Source organism: Manis pentadactyla, chromosome 13 (assembly GCF_030020395.1).
Source record: "Manis pentadactyla isolate mManPen7 chromosome 13, mManPen7.hap1, whole genome shotgun sequence".
In the NCBI taxonomy this organism is placed as follows: Eukaryota; Metazoa; Chordata; class Mammalia; order Pholidota; family Manidae; genus Manis; species Manis pentadactyla.
Genome location: NC_080031.1, coordinates 12,282,376 through 12,300,358, shown reverse-complemented (window position 1 = coordinate 12,300,358; position 17,983 = coordinate 12,282,376). Strand labels below are relative to the sequence as shown.

At 48.9% G+C, this 17,983-nt stretch overlaps 1 protein-coding gene across 5 annotated transcripts in view; it reads left to right on the top strand.

Annotated features, from left to right (window-relative positions):
* Positions 1-17,983, top strand: part of KIRREL3 (kirre like nephrin family adhesion molecule 3) — a 519,419-nt gene that overhangs the window by 398,956 nt on the left and 102,480 nt on the right. The gene's annotated exons all lie outside the window — the stretch shown is intronic.

Genomic DNA, 17,983 nt, shown 5'->3' with positions numbered 1-17,983 from the left:
GGGAAGCCATTTATTCATTAAAGTCAGACAATGAAGCTCTGGCCTCCCACCAGCCAGCTTGTCATGAGCGGGCCCCTCCCCTCCCAAGGCCCAGGGCCCCTGTAGCCTCATTCCCATTCCAGGCATGGAGGAGGCAGCTCACCTGTACCACCTCTACCCCAGCGTCAGACCACAGCATAGTCTGGTGCCCTCTTCCTTTGCTCCTCAGATGACTCTCCTCCAAACCCACAGTCCATGACACCCACCCCCACCCCCATGTGCTCCCCAGAATTGATACCTTGCCAGCTATAGGTCTGTTGCCAGCACCTATCATGATAACAGCTGGACAAGAGTTAGGCCACCACAACTAAGTACAAGGAGTATCACCTCCCGCACTGCGCTGCCTGTCTGTATAAGAAGGCAGCAGCTTCAGGAAGTCAATTTTCATATGTAGGAGCCCCATGGCTGAGCACAATCAGTGTTGGGAGCTGCATCTTCTGCATCCTGCCAGTCAGTCTCCCTCCCTGACTTTCCTTTTTCAGCCAACCTCTTCCCTTCCCAACCCTGCCTTCCTGAAAGCTCGAGGCCGTAACTTCTCATTTGGAGGACCTGACAGCGTGTCTCTGTCCATGGTGCTGAATAGACATATCCTCTTGCTGACAATGCTCATTAGAGAAGCTGAAATGAGGTGCTGAAATGAGGTACACAGGCATTGGGAAAGCCAAAAAGGTCGGAAGCTGAGCTAGATTTGAAACCTCCACCTCTGAGGTTCTGACCCCAGCAGAAAGATACTGACTCCAGATCCTGGACCTAAAAAGAATCATACCACGAGTCTGATGAACACAATTTGACCCCCTCAACTTCTCACAAGTGATTAAGGGAGGAGTATATTAGTCAACTCAGTCTTCCATAACAAAATACCACAGGCTGGGAGGCTTACACACAGAAATGTATTTTATCACAGTTCTGGGTACTGGAAGTCCAAGATTGGGGTGCCAGTATGATCAGGTTTTTGTGAGAGTTCAGCTCCTGACTTGCAGATGGCCACGTCCACACCATGTCCTCACATGGCAAAAAGAGAGAACAAGTTCTCTGCTGTCTTCTTAAAGGCACCCAGATCCTATCCGATCAGGGCCCTACCGTTATGACTCTTTTAACCTTAACTGCTTCTCTAAAGGCCCTATCTGCAAATACAGTCACACTGGGGGTTGGGGCTCCAACATAGGAACTGGAGTCGGGGAGCACAGTTTAGTTTACAGCAAGGGGTCTTAATGCATTTGCTATAGCAAAAAGGTGCAATGGTACAATCCCTCTGAACCAGGGATTAGGAAAATGGTAAGAAAAAGAAATTCAGCAATAGGTAGAGAGGTACTCCTTAGACATTTTTTAAGTAAAGAAGGAAGAGAGGGAGTTAAGGAGGACTAGAGGGGGACTTGGAAACAAGACCATAACCTGTGAGGACAGTTAGCCTTACTTTGTGGAACAACTAAGCTAAGAGCATTTTAAATAGTTTTTTTCTGGTTAAAGTGGGAAGATGCCAAAACGATGCCTATTCTCTCTAAGTCCCTCACCACATAAAACCACACAATGAGTCATTCCTTTCAAATGATTATGGTTGACTTGGTTAAGAATGAGTGATCCCAGGTGCCTTACCCCAATCTATACCCTCCTCTAGTGAAGGCTGATCAAGAAAGGCATTCAGGATGAGGGAGACATCAGCAATGGCTAAGGGGTTACAGAGCAGCTAACGCCCCACCCTGCCTCCTTCTCTGCTCTTGCTTCTCACCCCTCTCAAATGCCCCAACGTACACATATATGCACATAGTCACACAGAACCAGACACACACAGGAGCTGATGCTGCATCTGGGTAAACGGGGAGGCAAGGGGCTGGTAAACAAGCTGAACCACCATGTGATGAGTTACAAACCCCAATCAACAAAGAGGAGACAATATGGAAGGAGACAGCAGAAAAGAAAGAGAGGTGCATGCATGAGGTGGGCAGCTTCAGCTCTGGAGGGCGGAAGGCACGAGGAAGAGAGTAGGAAGGGGCGGTCATGGGAGGGGAGGCCCCACCGCTCCCGCTCCAGCCAGCCTTTCTACCCCGAGTGCCACAGTCTACATTTTTTTCTCTTCCTAAATCTCACATGCCCAAACTCCAACACGTCTGCAGATAAGAAAAGGCATCAGCAAGCCTGTGGAGCTGTTTTATGGTTTATAATTATCTTGTACCAATACTCAAAATAATTACAACTTCCACATATTAATAATTGAACTGGAATAGCAGCCATGACATAGTGCAAGAAACAGAAATCTCTGTCCACGGTGCATATCTACCTTGGTATAAGTTAAACAATTGGTAAAATGGTTAAAATAATAATAATAATAATAATTCTTTTTCTCCAAGAGGCTGGAATTAGTGAGATATTAGAACAATTAGCTGCTTCTTCCATTAAAGATAAGGTAGTGATCATTGCATTTCTAATTTAGAATAAATATAAAAGACAACTTGTGCTGTATTAAGGCATATTTGTTCTGTTTAACAGTATCTAATAGGGTGTCTGTCACCCAGAGGGAAGTGGCCCCCTATTTCATCTGTTTCCTTGCTAATTTGGTTTCATTTTTATTTTCTTCACCCTCTATTCCCCTCCACCTCCAAAAAATAACAGTCTGAAAAGGAGCAAGAGAAAAATAATGAATGAACAGGAGTTTTATAGATCTAGGTTTTATCATAAGCTAGAGTAATCACAATTGGTGCTGTTCAACTACACAAAGCAATAAAAAGAAAACACTATTCAAAGATCGTTTAAGGAGGCATGTGATAGTCAATGAGAGGTTTGCTCTATTTGGGAGCGCTTAATAGCTTCTAGGATAAGATCCACGACATTTGCAGGAATGGAGGTGGTTGGTAATATGTGGTGTGTGTGTGTGTATGTGTGTGTGTGTTCTTTCCTGTTTGAACTCAACAAACCCGAGGCATCAAATGGAGATATGAATAAAATTCAATGAAAGGCAGACAAGAGAGGAGGCAACAAAGACGGACTAGGCATAAGAATATCAGATTTGTTTGATATAATTGTCTTTGTCCAATTAAGTACATAGGGCTTTAACTAGGAACTGCTGGAAGGAGATCATTTATTTATTCATCAAACATTTATGGAATATTAACCATAGAAATAATGCCAGTTTTTCATAATAAGAGCCAGGTATTGTTCTAAGCACTGAAGCTTTAAAAATAAATAAAACATAACCCCTGCCCTCAAGGGGTTCACAATAAAACACACAGGTATGTCTCAGGTCGCTGTCACTGCCACAAAGAGACCCTGCCTGGCCATCTTACCTGATTAGATGCCCCTCTTCCCCACCATTTTACTCCATGATGGCAGCCAGCCTACTTACTTGTATCACACTTACCCTAATTAATTGATTATTTATTAGATTGTCAGTCCCACCTCAGAGTCAGCCTAAAGAAGGTCAAGTTCCTACTCCCCCCATGTCTCACCTGTCCCTGGGCCTTAGCCCATCGTGTCACACATACAGAGTAATTTAATTAACTTTCATTTAATTCAGTCATTAGGCCATGAGTAACATGAGGGGAATGCAGTCACCCATGGGTGGAAGGTGGGCCCTGAGAAAGAGCTCACAGGCAGCGAACTGATGCCGAGAATTCCACGAAATGGGAGCACCCACACCTCCGGTAACCCCCGAAGGTTCCCCTCTCAGCCACTCTTCCATTTCCAAGACTTCAGCCCCTTCCTTGGAAGCCAGGGCCCAGGCAGGCCAGCAGAGGAGGAGGACTGGGCAGGGCAGTCCTCAGGGGTGGGTGGCCTCCCTCCTCGCTGTACCAGCTTCCCTTCCTCACCCCACCTGCTGCTGGGCCACATCCCCAGGGCATCTCCTGGCAGGTAGATCCCACCGGATCTGCACAGAACTATCCCCGTTATCCCCGCAGCTCCCTCGTCCCGCACCCCTGACACAGGCACACACATGCGCGCACACACACGCACGTGCACACACCATTCCATTTTCTTTTCCAAGCTCTTCCAGATTACTCCTTTCTCCTGGAGATGCCAGAACCACTCACCTTCTCAACGCACATTGTTTGCCCAGGGCTTCTCCCATTCATAGAACAGAAATCTCTCCCGTGGTATCTGATGAAGCTCTGTCTGCCTTTAGAAAACTCAGTATCCCTCTTAGTTAGAACTGTAAGAAACCCTAGCAATTAGAGTGCAGCCCACCAACTCGGGAGGCACAGGAACACTGAGTGACTCGCCTAGACTCACAGGAAGTTGCTGGAAAGGCCAGGATCACCACCCACGTCTCCTGACCTCCAGTCCAGGACTCTTGGAATTCTGAAAGAAGAGGCTAAGACCATGAAAGAGAGGGGAAACCCCTAACCCTTTAGCTCGGTTTGGGTTTTCAGGATAGCTGAAAATACAGAGGAAGTGGAAGGGGCGGGGAGAAGAGGGTACAGAACACGGGAGTCTCCAGTTGGTGCGGGAGAAAATCAGGGAACACCTGGAAAAGGGGACGTACACCAGGGTAGTCCACCTCTAAGGAACCGGAAAACTCTCATCAGGCCTTAGGACTCTTGAGAGGGGACATGCACAGAGCACGCTGAAAGGAGGAGAGAGCGGGCAGCAGAGCCTTGGCCCGCCCTCCCTGCTGCAGGCCAAGCGCATGTGCGCATGTGCCGAGGAGGCTCTCTCGCCTCCCCACTGGGGCGCCTGCTCGGTTTGCCTAGACCTTTGGAAGCAGTGACCAGCCGCTTCTCCCAGCTCAGTGAAGGGAAAGCAGAAATGCCTCCCAGCTCTGTAATTTTCCTCTTCCCGGGAAGAAACAAATGCAAGTGATTAGCAAAGGCAGCTTCTGTTCGCTGGAGACCCCGGGGCCTCGTTGGGAGGGGCTGGAGTGCCCAGGAAGGAGAGAGAGGGCTCCACAGTTGGCATGGCCCATGGACCCAGGGTGGCACCATCCTCCTAGTCCAGGCTATACTCAAATGCACCTCCACCCCAGTGCCCATCCTCACCTCTCAGCCACAAGGAGGAGACAGAGCCCTGGGAGGGTGGAATGGGCATCTTCAGCAACTCAGAAGTTCTCTGGATGGCCTAGGGTCTGTCCTTTCTTTCTGCACCCCTGTTCCCACATCCTTAAAAATGTGTCCAAAACTTCCACTGTTCCCTGCCTATCTCCTAAAAGAATGGATAAGGAAAAGAAATGCCTCCATCAGCACGTGTAGTGGGAGGAGCACCTAATGTAAAGAGCCAGCTGTGTGACCTTAGGCAAGTCCCTGAACATCTGGATTTCAACCTTCTAATGGCCGTAATTGAATAATGCTGTGTATGATCATCTGTAAGATTTTTAGATGTGATAATTCAAAACTCTCTCCGGGCTCTCAGCTCCCCTGCCATATACTGTTATCACCAGCCAGCCCATAATTTTAAATGTTTTGGTCATCAAAGGAACCAGTACTAGGAAACTGACTGACTTTGCTCAGCAGCCTTAGAAAGCAGATCTGTGTTTCTTTTTCCCGTCTGTCCTCTGAGAGCGAATTCAGCCCATGTCAGCTGTGCTCAGGGGCAAGGAGGAGTGGAGCAGGCCTGGGACAAGCTGCACATTTTTCAGAGCAGAGGGGAAGCAGAAGTGGCCCAGACCTTGGCCCAGGGACCTGAGGGGATGGGTCTGAGGGCACACAAGCTCCCCCGACTCTGACTGTCAAAGCCACCCAGTCTGGCTTCCGCAAACAGCCCACAATCGTTTTCCCAAGACCATTTCTCTGCTGCCGAGAGCCCCCAGGATGTTGGCTAATACTGTCATTTTGTTGGTTGGGGCTTTTGGGTGCGTTTTTTCTCATTTCATTTTTCTTACTGATGTGTTTTCTTCCACTGGGGCTGCGAAGCTGGTTATTTGTATAACGTTCCTGTTTATTATTTATGGCAAGACTCAGATTTCCAGGGCACTTCATGATTGTTATTTAATTCACTCGGCATCTTGGAGCAGGGGACCCGCCATTTCCATTCTCCTGTGGTGATCTGATGGAGGCTTCCGGATCTCTTTCCCGGGCCCACTCTTCCTCCAGCCACCGTACCTACTGGGAAACCTGCTTCTCCAAGGCCAGCTTGGGGGCCCGCTAGGCCACAGACCCTGCCAAGCTGCTTTTTTAATTTCTTTTTCCTCACACCCATATCCAGTCCTCACCAGGATCTAGAAATGTTACCTCCCAAATATCTCTTGAACATGGCCGCCTCCGTCCACCTCATGGCCATCACTCTCATCCCCGTGAGCACCCTCCCTCACTGGACAGCAGTGTTGTTCTCCCAGCTGGGTCCTTGTGTCCACCATGCCCAACCCCTTCCCCCACAGTTCATTTTCCACACTTCAGCCAGAGTAGCACTTTAAAATGCAAAGTCACATTCCTCTTGAAAATATTCCAGTGGCTTTTAGGGAAAATACCCCAACCCTTCCCATGTTTTACAAGACTTTCCATGATCTTGCTCCCCTAACGCTCTCTATCCCGGTCACATAGGCCTTCTTTTAGCTCTTCCAACAGGACATGCTCCCACCTGCCACAGGGCCTTTGTCTATCCTGTCCCCTCCTCCAGGGATGCCGGCCATGTCCCTAAACCCTTCGCAGAGTAAGTTCTGCTCATCCTTCAGATCTCAGCTCAAATATCAATTCTCCAGTGAAGCTGCTCAGGCCTACCCGTCGCCAGTCCAGATCACGGTCCTGAGTGACATGGTCTCGTCAAACCATATTCCTTCCCTCCAGAGCTCTTAGCTCACTCTGTCCGTGTACATCACATTGCCATTGTGTGACTAGTACCTGCCTCCTCGGCTCATCTGTAAGCCCCCTTTGGTCTCCATTGTATCCCAGAAGCCCAGCAGAGTGTTTGCGCAGAGCAGACACTGAAAGAGCGAAGCCAGTGACCTCCTGTGCTCCTGGTCCGTGGCTCCCAGGGTGCTGGGACTTGGTAATCTGAGAACCACAGACTTCTGGAAGACACATGAGAAATCATGCGGACAGGAGGAAACCGAGACTCAGGAAAATAATGTGACTTGCCCAGAGTAACATGGCTAGCAAACCATAGAGCCAAGACTGAAACCCTAACTTCTGACCCCAAGTCTAGCCCTCTTTGCACTTCACCGTGCTAGGTCCTTGAAGGCTGGGAGTCACGGGGTTGAGTGATTCAATCAGAAGAGTCTGCCTGCTAAAAATGGGTGTGAGGCCATGTTTTGAAAGAGACCATAAACACAGACCCCTGGAGAAAAGGAGACATAGGTTATTTGATGTAGACGTAAGCCGTACAGAGTAAAGCCACCATCCCCTGTGAGCCCAGCTCTGTGTAGGGGACAGGAGCTTCAGAGAGGCTGGACACAGGTCTGTCTTCAGGAGCTCTGCCCACCTCTTGGGAAGGTTAGATGTCCTTCAGCCCAAGTTGATTTTGTGGTTATTTTGGCTTTGTTTTTTCTTTTGACATTGTGCTTAGTATGCTTAATGGTGAAGCCCTGTGGCTTGGGAGTCAGAAATCTAGATTCAAATCCCAGGTATAGTCAGAGAAGGTTTAGAACCATTTCATCAAACACCCTTGAGGCCAGAAAGGACCAAAGGGCAAGTAGTCCACAGACCCTCCTGATAACATCCCTGCCAAGTACGGATGCACATAAATATGTTTGGATGCTGTGGTGCTGTGTGCCCATTTAGTCCCTACCCATGTACTGAATGCCTACTCTGTGTCACGCACTATGCTAGGCAGTCCCTCAGCACGGAGACACAGTCCCTGCCCCCAAGGACATCAGAGCAATTACAATACAGTGTCATACCTGCCGTAACCAGGTATGGATAGGAGTCATGGGAACGGAGAAGGGGAGTCCAGCCAAACTGCAGGCCAAGTGAGCAGAGGCCAGGACAGCGTCCTGGAGAGAGTGATATCGTAGCTGAGCCCTGGGAACAAATTTTATTATACAAAGCCACTGCAACCTATGCTTAAATCCCTCCAAAGACAGGAAATTTGCTTTCTATGATCTTGCCCCCCAACACCCTCCACCAAGGCTATGGGCAGCTAGCTCCTCAGCCAGGCTCTCATAAGGGGCTTCAGACATAACATCCCTTCAACACAAGTGCCTACAGTTTTGTCATTCTAACTACACTGATGACAGTGAGGCCAAGTGCCATAGGCAGCAGCCACTGGCAAAATGCTGGGCCTCCCCTACACCAGCTGTGTTCCGGGGGGGCCTCCTTTCATCTCTCCGCCTGCCCTTCCCTCCATCCTCAGCTGGTCTCAAAGCCTTCATCACTGAATGCTCACTCCCTCCCTCTCCCCTGGGTCAAAGAGTCTGAGCAAATGAGGGTGCTTAATGACCTGTGAGCCATAAAGTTCTTAGAGCTGTGTGCTAGAATGAGCAGGTTCAGGCTGGGATGAATTATCCAAGGCTTTTATCAAAGGAGAGTCAATAAAAACCTGAAGGAGCTTGCCCCATCTCTACAGAGTGGCCATGTCACTTCGTGGGGCCCCACACTCTGGAAATTGTAATTGAGTGGACACGAATTCCCCCCTGCTCCGTCGGCTTCCTTCCCTATGCCTTCCCTTCTCAAATGTATTAGTTTCTATGGAAACTGTGTTGTTACTGGTATGGGAGGAGTTTAATGACATTCAGAAGTACCAAATCAGGTCCATTTATGTAATGGTTTGAAATACACATAATGGCCTATGGAATATAGGACATGGTGACAGTTTCAGTAACTGTGTGCAGAGTGTGGGATAAATAGAGCAATGAAATACCCCCACCTCCAAGTCAAATGGACCAGGAATAACCACTATTCTTACTATTAAAGATTTCAAGAAAGGACCTCAAAACATTATACATCAACCTGGTCTTCTCTCATTGAGGAAAGATGCTGGCTGGACCACGAGTCCTCTGTACCTGCCAAGGTTTGACCAGGGAGTCATCTGGGGCAGGGACAGAGGAGAGAGTACCCCTCCCCGCGAGACACAGAGAACAGCCATTCTGCCCCGGGCTCCTCAGGCGCCGCCTTGGCCAGCCTGCTGCAGGAGGATGTGCTGGGTCTGTTCTTACGGCTTGATTCTGTCTGATTCAGAGATTTGTCAGGCACCTGCTGTGTGCCTAGTGCTGTGGGGACATGGAGATGAGTAACACACAGAGGATGGTTTTATCTTCACTCGGGTTGCCCCAGAAGCAAATCCTAAGCAAGATCTTGCCCCAATGGTCTATCTGAGAGGTGCACAGAGGCCAAAAGGAGGGCAGAGGACTGACGTGGAAAAGGGAAGGCATCTAGCACAGGCAGTGCCCTAAGCCTGCCCCACAGCGGGCAGCTGAGCCTCATCCCAGAGACGGACGTCATGTGCCTAAAGACCTGCAGCTTTCCCCTGGTAAAGCAAGATTCAAACCCTGGGCTTCCTCCACTCTGCCTTGGGGAGCTTTGTGTGTTTGGGAGGTTGAGGATGTGTTTACTTCCCCCGTCACCACGAAGGGCAGACGTGACCAAGTGCCTATTATGTATCCATGTAGATTTGATCTCATGGCCAAGGACACCCTCTCTCATATCCCCCCACATTGCACTGCCCACAGACCCCCCACCCAGCCAGTCAGGGAGCCCCTCTGATCCTGCCCCAGGACTGACTGCACCTATTATTGAGAGAATTATCTCGAGTTCGCTGCCCTGGCATAGGACGGAGTAGAGAGAGCCTGGGAGGGGGTGCTCCAGCTCTGGTGGGACCCTTAAGCATGCTTCCTACCCTACCCTCAGCCTCTCTTCTCCCAGCCCTGCTCTAAACCTCACTGCCTCTGAAAATACAGCAGAAGAGGGATCACACATACAGATTTCCCTGGAGCAACATTTCTGTAGCATGTTAATAGGTTTTCTGTGAAATACAGGATCCATAGTTAAATAAGGTAGGGAGAAGCTGGGTTAACCCTAATTATACAAGTCTCTCCTATAGAACTTCTCAGAGACTTTAATATGCCAAAGGGCATGGTGAATGCTATGAGGGGATTCTAAATACTCAATTTACATCACACCAAAACGGGGTATATAGTTCAAGGATTTCCCAATTTAATTGACACAAAACATTTTCCCTAGAATATGTATTAGGACTGGTGATCTTTGGCATCTTCTTTGGGAAATGATGGGTTAGGGCTCAGATCTGCCACTACTTCATTGTATGAGTTTTGTCAAATAAGAATAAATCAAGCCTGTCTCATGAGGACCAGCAAAGTAACATAGATAAATTACTCCTTATAAAGTATAGTACAAATAAGATAGTGCTATGTTTATTTACATGAAACAAACATACTCAGTTTCCCACAGAACATTTCACTAGGAGTCAAAACAAGAAAGTATATTTTTGGAAAAAAAAAATTGGTGTGACCTTGACTTTGATCTCTCTTGCTGCTTTCTCATCTGCAAAATGGGCATAACTTGTGATGCCAGCCCTCTTTCCTCCATGCATATATTGCAAAGATAAAATGTGCATAGTGGTTATACAGGTGATTTGAAAAAGTATAAAGTACCATAAGCAAGGCATTACTATTAGTGGCCCAGGTTAATGCCCTCAATTCAGCCCCATTTTGCTGAGATCAAAACAGGATTTGTTGGGGGGGAGGGCATCAGCTAGTGGGAGAAATAACAATGACTAATAATTTTCATCCATATTTATGATGTTAGGAGCCTTGTGTGAACATGTCACTGAGAAGAGAAAATGAATATTTCATGAATGAACACTAAATGTAGTATTAGGATGAAATGGACAGAAGGACCTGCACTTACCTCTGCCTCCAAGTTCAGCTGGGAAGGTCACTACAAGCTCCATGACTGGGCTCCTGGGGAGAAGGCAGCCAGTCAGGAGGGAAGAGCTATGCCTCCCAGCATAGACGGAGAGCTGCCCAGCGTGGACTGGTGGAGGGAGTCCTGCCCTGGGAGGCTGGAGAGCCAATAACCACTCCAATATACCAGATGGGCAGCCTTGGGCAAGGGGTTACTACAACCACCCTGGGCCTCCATATCCACACTGTAAAACAAGGATAATAAGACCAGCCTTGGACGGTCTCAATCCAAGCTCAGCTGGTTGGAAAAGGTTTTGTAATACACACAGGTGGGAAGTATAATTATTATTTATTCATTCAACAGACATTTAGTGAATATCGACTGGCCGATCACTGCCATAGCCACTTATTTAGCATTTACTGTGCACCTAACACTATGTTCATCACTTTATACACATACATCGTTTCCTCATCACCACAATCCTGAGAGGTATCTGTTATTCCTCCCATTTTCCACATAAGAAAATTAAACTCAGGAAAGATAAATAAGTTGCTCCAAGCCACATAGCTAGTAAATGGCACAGTCCAGGGCCGTAGGAAGCCAAACTCTTCATTCTGCACTAAATGGCTCATCTTTGTCCACAGTAGTTCTGCAGAGCCAGTGTGGCACCCTGCCTCTACCCACTGCCAACCCCTTGTGCTTCTTACCACCAGTGCCCCTTCCTCACCCAAAGGAAAAAGCCCCCAGGATCCCCACCCTTATTCTCCATCCCCTCTCTCTACCCAAGCCTCTCACTGGCGGTCTGTCCTCTACAATATAGTTCCCTGCAGCTCAGATTTCCATCCCCATCCATTAGTACCTTGGCCTTCCAAGATCCTGGGCAACCTGAATCTCTTATCTAAGCCAACCATCGGGTGGCGTGAAGACTGAACACCTCCCACCCCAGAACACTCTTAGAAGATGGGTCAAGTACAGATAGGGCACTGCCAGGGTTAAACCTAGCCAACACTTCCCCTGCTCTCCCCATCCACCACACAGCACAGACACAGCCATCCCTACAAATCTCTCCCCTATAGGGCAGTTTCATGTGATCTTGGCTCATTTCCTTCTCCAGAGATGAAGGGATTGGTTTAAACCTGCTGCCCCACCAGCTCCGCTCCTGGCTTCCAATGCCATTAAGTTTCATTATAACAAATAAACACCACAGTGACATTTATAAGTTACCACTGAGCACAGAAGCACAAATATGAAGCAGATAAACTGCATTTGATCCAAATAATTACTGCAGGCAATATTGGGCTTAGTCTGAGCTGGCAGCCGGGTACCAAGTAATTTATTGGATTGCATAAGGCAGTGTTGCACGTTGAGTTTTTCTTTATTGTGTCTCTTCCCCTCTCCACGGCCTAAATAGGTTAGTGGAGTTTAGACAGTTCATGGCCAAACAAAGACAGACTTTGCTTAAGCAGATCAAGGCTGGGAATTTTGGCCGAGTGTCCAGGAATGGCTGCTTCCTAACCAACATGACACTTGAGAGAAAAGAGAAGGTTTAGGATTATCTTGATGCTGCCAGCTAAGGACAGGTCCCTGTACTCCACACACACTGGCCCAGATACAAAAGGAGGCCCATGAGCGAGTAACTGGAAGGGCTGGATGGAGCCCCCAGGATACCAAACCTGGGCTCCTTCCGTGCCCACCAAAGACCCTGTCCCCCCGAAGGCCCTCAATAGACCTGGGCAGTTCCGGACACCAATCCCAGACCTCTCCTGCAGTAAATAAAGGGAAGGAAGCCATTCGCCAGCCAGTTCTGCACAACAAAGCAGTGAGAGCTGGCTACCAGCGGCCACCTCCACGCCAAACCCGAACCCATAAAGTTTGATTCAGGGGGTTACAATACCTCCTATTCGGAGTCCCTTCTGCCCCATTCTCCCAGCCTTAGTAAATTACCCAATAAGCAGCAAGGACTTGTAGTTATTGTGCAGTTAAACGGTATTTGCCCAGTAAATCCTGAGCAGAGTACTAACGGTGATATACAGTAACTAATTACAGACATGAATTCTCTCCCCAAGACGCCAAGTGTTACCAAATATTGTTGCATCCAGGGGAGGAGGCTTGAGAGAGGCTCTCTCCTCTCCAGTGAAGCCACAAGTAACTCTGCTATTAGAGGAGCTGTCGGCACACCCAGTGGCGCTCCAGGCTGGAGATAGTGATGTCCCAGGCAGGCAGGAATAGGGCCTGTCTCCCAGTCTCCTGCTCACTGACCCTGATCCTCTGCCCCAGCAGAAGGTCCCAGCCAGGCACCATCTGCCCCTCCTTGACTTGTCTCACAGTGGATAAGAGGCTCGGCACTACAGAGGCTGCTGCAAAGGCTCGAGGCTCCAGTGGTGCAGGGAATGGAAGTCATTATTCACCCAGCCCAGGACCAAGCTGAGAAAGCTGGTGCAGGGAGCCAGCCTTTGCAAAGGGCTTCTGAATGGGGATGCCACAGGGAATGATTAAAAATGGCCTTGCCTGTGCCTGGGTATGGACGACTTCTGCCCTAAATTGCTGTTCAGGGAGCTGATCTCTGGCCCACAGACTCCGAAGAGTATCAGAGGTTTCTCTGGCTGACTGTGGTCTGCAGGGGGAGCAGAACCTGCTTCCTGGGCAAGAAGCAGATATCCTGTCAGCTTCACATGTTTTTGGAGCATGGCGGGAGCAGCTAGAGGACCCAGAGATGGGCCCCTGCTTTCTGAAGAGGAAACCTCGCAGCTCAAACACCCTCTGTGGTTGCCAGGTACTGCCGAGTAAATGAAGGCCCAGAGCTATGATCAGATGGTTCGAATGCAAGCTCCAACACACACTGTGACCTTGGGCATGTCACTTAACCTCTCTGAGCTTCCATTTCCTAATCCACGAAATAGGAGAGATTCTCTTTCAGGACTGTTGATGTGCAAATAGCAGCTTGGTATTGGGACCACTCCTGCTTCTAAGGAGCTGGTTCCATCCTTCCCGCCACCACTCATCTAGGAACGTAAGCATGCTAGAAAGTAAGCCCCCTCAGCCCAGCCTGGGTGCCCCCAGCAGCATGTACAGCCACTCTCCTTCCTCAAGGTGTTTCCAGCACAAAATGTTTCCCTTACCAACACCTGCACTTCAAACAATCAAAACAAAGACTGGGGCAGTAATGGCAAGTTTGCTTTATTTTGTTAGCGACTGCATTTTGGGGGTTGATGCAAATAACCCGAGCCCTTGCCAGGATCACTGTTAGGTGACAGAAGAGGGTTGGATCACGAGGAGAGCACTTTCAGTGGGACGTAGGGCCAAGCATTGAGCTTCACATTTGCTTTGAGCCTGATATCAAGTCTCTCCTATGGGGCTGACGGTAGAATTTTCTCCATGGGGTGAGTGAGAGTGAATTAAGTAAAATAATGTGTGTGAAGTGCTTTGTGAAGTATAAAGTATATACAAGAGTTAGTTGTGGTTAATATCCCGAACCAACCAGAAGACAGGACCCAGAATCCCAGGGCAGTGGCAAGAAGACTCACTTTTTAATTAGGACACACATATAGTCAGCTCTCAATTATCTGCTGGCAAATTGTCCCCATTCCTGGCAAATGCTATCACCAAGACTGTTTAATGAAGTCCTCTGTTAACATTTCACAGCTTCTTATTTTGCTCTTATTTGCATGAGTCCCAAAGGGAATTAAAGTCCTTTATTAGCTGAAAGGCAAAATCAGCTCACATCTCTGTCCCCTCCTAGAGAAGGTGTGAGCCACAAAGATAGCAAGCTGGGAAGGGTGGCAGCAGCCCAGCTCTGCATGGACCACTACAGAGGTGATATTCTCCACCTCCGAGGATGTCAGAGCAGGAGACAGGAGGCAGCTCTGTCACTGGGTTGGGTTTCGCTTTAAGTATTAAAAATTCCCAGAACATCAAACACATCCATATTCAAACATGAATACCAAAATGCATTCCAAAGCTGAAAATAAACGTTACCTTAGGATTATTCATTATTTGGGGATGTCCATTACTTTGGAGTATTCACACTCCTGTTCCTCTCCATGAACAAAGGTAATTAAGAGTTGATTGTACCTGGACTCCAAAAGAGGAGAAATTCAGGCTGTTGTGATTTATTTATAACTGGGAATGACTCCAGCAGCCTTGAAAAGATTTCTCCAAACACTAGGTCTAGTTGCAGTCCCCAACACACGGGTAGTGAATGACACAAAAGTACCTTGTGATGCAAAGCCAGCCTGCCTTAGCCACACAGTGCGCTCTGGGTCCAGGCCGGCTTTTGTACCTGTCAGCAATGTCGGGCCTTCACGGAACACCTGGAGGCCATCCAAACTGCACAGGACCTTCTGATGCCTCAAGCATTTCACAGAAGAGCCTTGGGGTTCACTGCACGGGAGCCAGAGGCTGGTCTTGTTCCCTCCAAACCCACTCTGTCCCCAACCACTTCATACACTGGGGTTCCACGTGAGATCCCATTCACAAAAGGGTTGCACGCACTTAAAAAAAAGTGCAGAAACTACTGACCTCATCCAGTGCCTTCACCGTGCAGTGAGGAAAACCTAGACACACCCTTTGAGAGAGAAAACAGTAGCTTGACCAAGGCCACTGAATACCAGGGCCAAAACTTAGGAAGACTACAGTCCCTCAGCCCATGCCATTTGCATGGGACAGTGCTACTCAGATATGGGCTCGAAACTGCCTGCAGCAGGATTACCCAGGAAACTGTTAAAATGCAGATTCCTTGGCCAAGCTCAGATCCACTAGCTCAGAATTTCTGGCTTAGAGTCCAGGAAACTGTATTTTTAGCAAACTCCCCAGGTGATTCTTATGCACATGGAAGTTTTAGAACGATTTCCAACTGGCAAGGCTTTAACAGCATGAAATAATTATTTCAAGATGTTTGTTTCAAAAAAAAAAGATTTTTAGGACATGAATCTTCCCCAAACAGACTAAGTGTCCTTGGCAGATTTGCTTTAACTTCCTTCTGCATTTTTATTCTTTTCAGCTGCAGGGCCCCCCAGAAAAAGACTTTGGATAAACTGGGACATAGACCATTAGGGCTGAAAGGGAGGGACCTACCAGATTGACTACTAGGCTAACCCTGCTTTTACAGACGGGGAAACTGAGTCTTAGGGAAGGGAAGAGTCAGGGCCAAGGGCACACAGCAAGACGTGCCGGGGGCAGCACCTTCCGGGCCCAGACACTCATGGAGAGGACAGCTTCTCATGTCTGCACAGCTATCACCCTGGGGCCAGTCCATGGCCCTGCCTCCTGCCTCCCCAGTGGGTCCCTAGCAGATGCGCTCTAAGGGGGCTCTGCAGCAGCCCTGCCCGCCCCAAGCCCATGCCTACAGCTGCCTCTCAGCATCACTTTCCTTGTCTCGTGCCGCTCCCTACCCTCCTCCAACTAAGGTTCAGTGAGCACCTCTTTCTGAAGACACAAGAGCCTCAGACTCAGAGAAAGAAAGGGGCTTAGCCTGAACCCCACGGCCAGCCAGCAGCAGCCGAAGACGACATCCAGGATCCTCAGCTTCATGAGCTGCCCGAGTGTCTCCCACCTACACCACCTTGCCCCCACCCCCATCACCACCAAAGGCCACAGTGCTCTGTGCTCCATCCTGGTCACACCCCAGGATGGTGGCAGGCAGGGAAGGACGGGCTCCTTCACAGGCACTGGTGTACCAGTATTTGCAGCAGCACCTGTCAGTGTTTTCTTGGCATCTAGAACTCTGCTGAATGGATGGAGGATTATCCCTCCCTGCTCCTAATGAGCAGAGGGCAGGCTGTGGCTGGGGCCATAGGCTGATGATCAGTAGGTGAAGGATTTATAGTGACTTTGGACTTACCCTGCCTCAGCCAGCCCCATTGCTCTTTTATTAAAGACTCAACATCGGTGAATTATGTGTCCTGGTAGAATCACCAGCTGCCTGGGCTGCCCCAACTCGGGCAAGGAATGAGGTGGGAGAACATGCCCTTGGGATTTCTGCCCCACATCCAGCCCTGGGAAGAGCAGTCCAGCTCTCCCATGCAAGCCCAAACAAAAATCCAGAGCAGTTTCTGGAACGTTCATGATATTGGCAAGCTTTTCCTCACCTATGTATCAGATTGAGTTGCCAGTGGATGCAAATGGAGATGCTGAGACTGAAAATGTTTCCAGCTCTCTCTCCCAGCAGAGCTCTAGGGAAAGAAGTCCTGTGTTCCACCCCTGTCTTGTTCTTCGGGCTTCTCTGTATTTTTAGACCCTATCCAAAGGAAGAAGATTGGATTAAATGACCTCTTGCCATCCCAACAGGGGCTCTAAGCCTGTGCAAACTTTGGCAAGAGTTAAATGTGCCACCCAAGACAGCTGCTGCCAGTGCCCCCAGTGCAGAGTAACGGTGTCCCTCTTAGATAGTCACATCAACATCTGTAACTTGCCATATGGGGAGATGAATTCTCAGGTCAGCACCAGATGAGAGGACCCACTGTAAAAGCGCTTCTCCTTGCCGAAGTCACAGGGAGCGCACAGCAAGTGTGAGTTACCGTGCTTTCCTCCCCCAGACCTGCAGATCCAGCCCCACCCGGGGCCTCTTCTCCTGAGTGGTTAGGTATCCCTCTCTATCAGCACAGATGTCAGTGCCCCCAAAATGTCTTCTCCTGAGGCAGAAATGGTGCCACCCCATCCTCCAGGCCAGGGACCAGGGGCCTTTATACCTTCATCTTTCTCATCCCCTATGAAGTACGATCAATTCTACCTCCAAATGGTTCCTAAATCCATTTTCTTCCTTCCACTAATGCAGCTTCAGCCTGAGCCCTTATGACAGCAAAATCTCCCTGATCAGCCTCCCATCTTCAGATTATCCTCCCTTCTCCATCCTCCTCGCTGTTGCCACCGTGATCTTTCTAAAACCCAAAACCTTTGATTTTTCACCAAGTGCAAGCTTCTTAGCAGCATTCAAGGGCCTACACAGTCAGTGCTACCATGACTCTCAATTTGCATCCTACCACACGTGTCTCCAGGCAGCCATACTGGGCATGGATCACACCAGGTCCCTATAGCAAAAGCTGCCCTTGCAAAGGGCATGCAGGGCTCTGTGCTCTTTACAAAAAATGTCCTGTTTCATTCTCACACATAACCCAACAAGCACTGATTACTATCCCCGTGGGGAAACTGAGGCTCAGAGGGACTGAGAAACGTGTCCAGGGACACACAGCAGTAATAACAGAGCCAGAGACCCAGCCTAGACCACG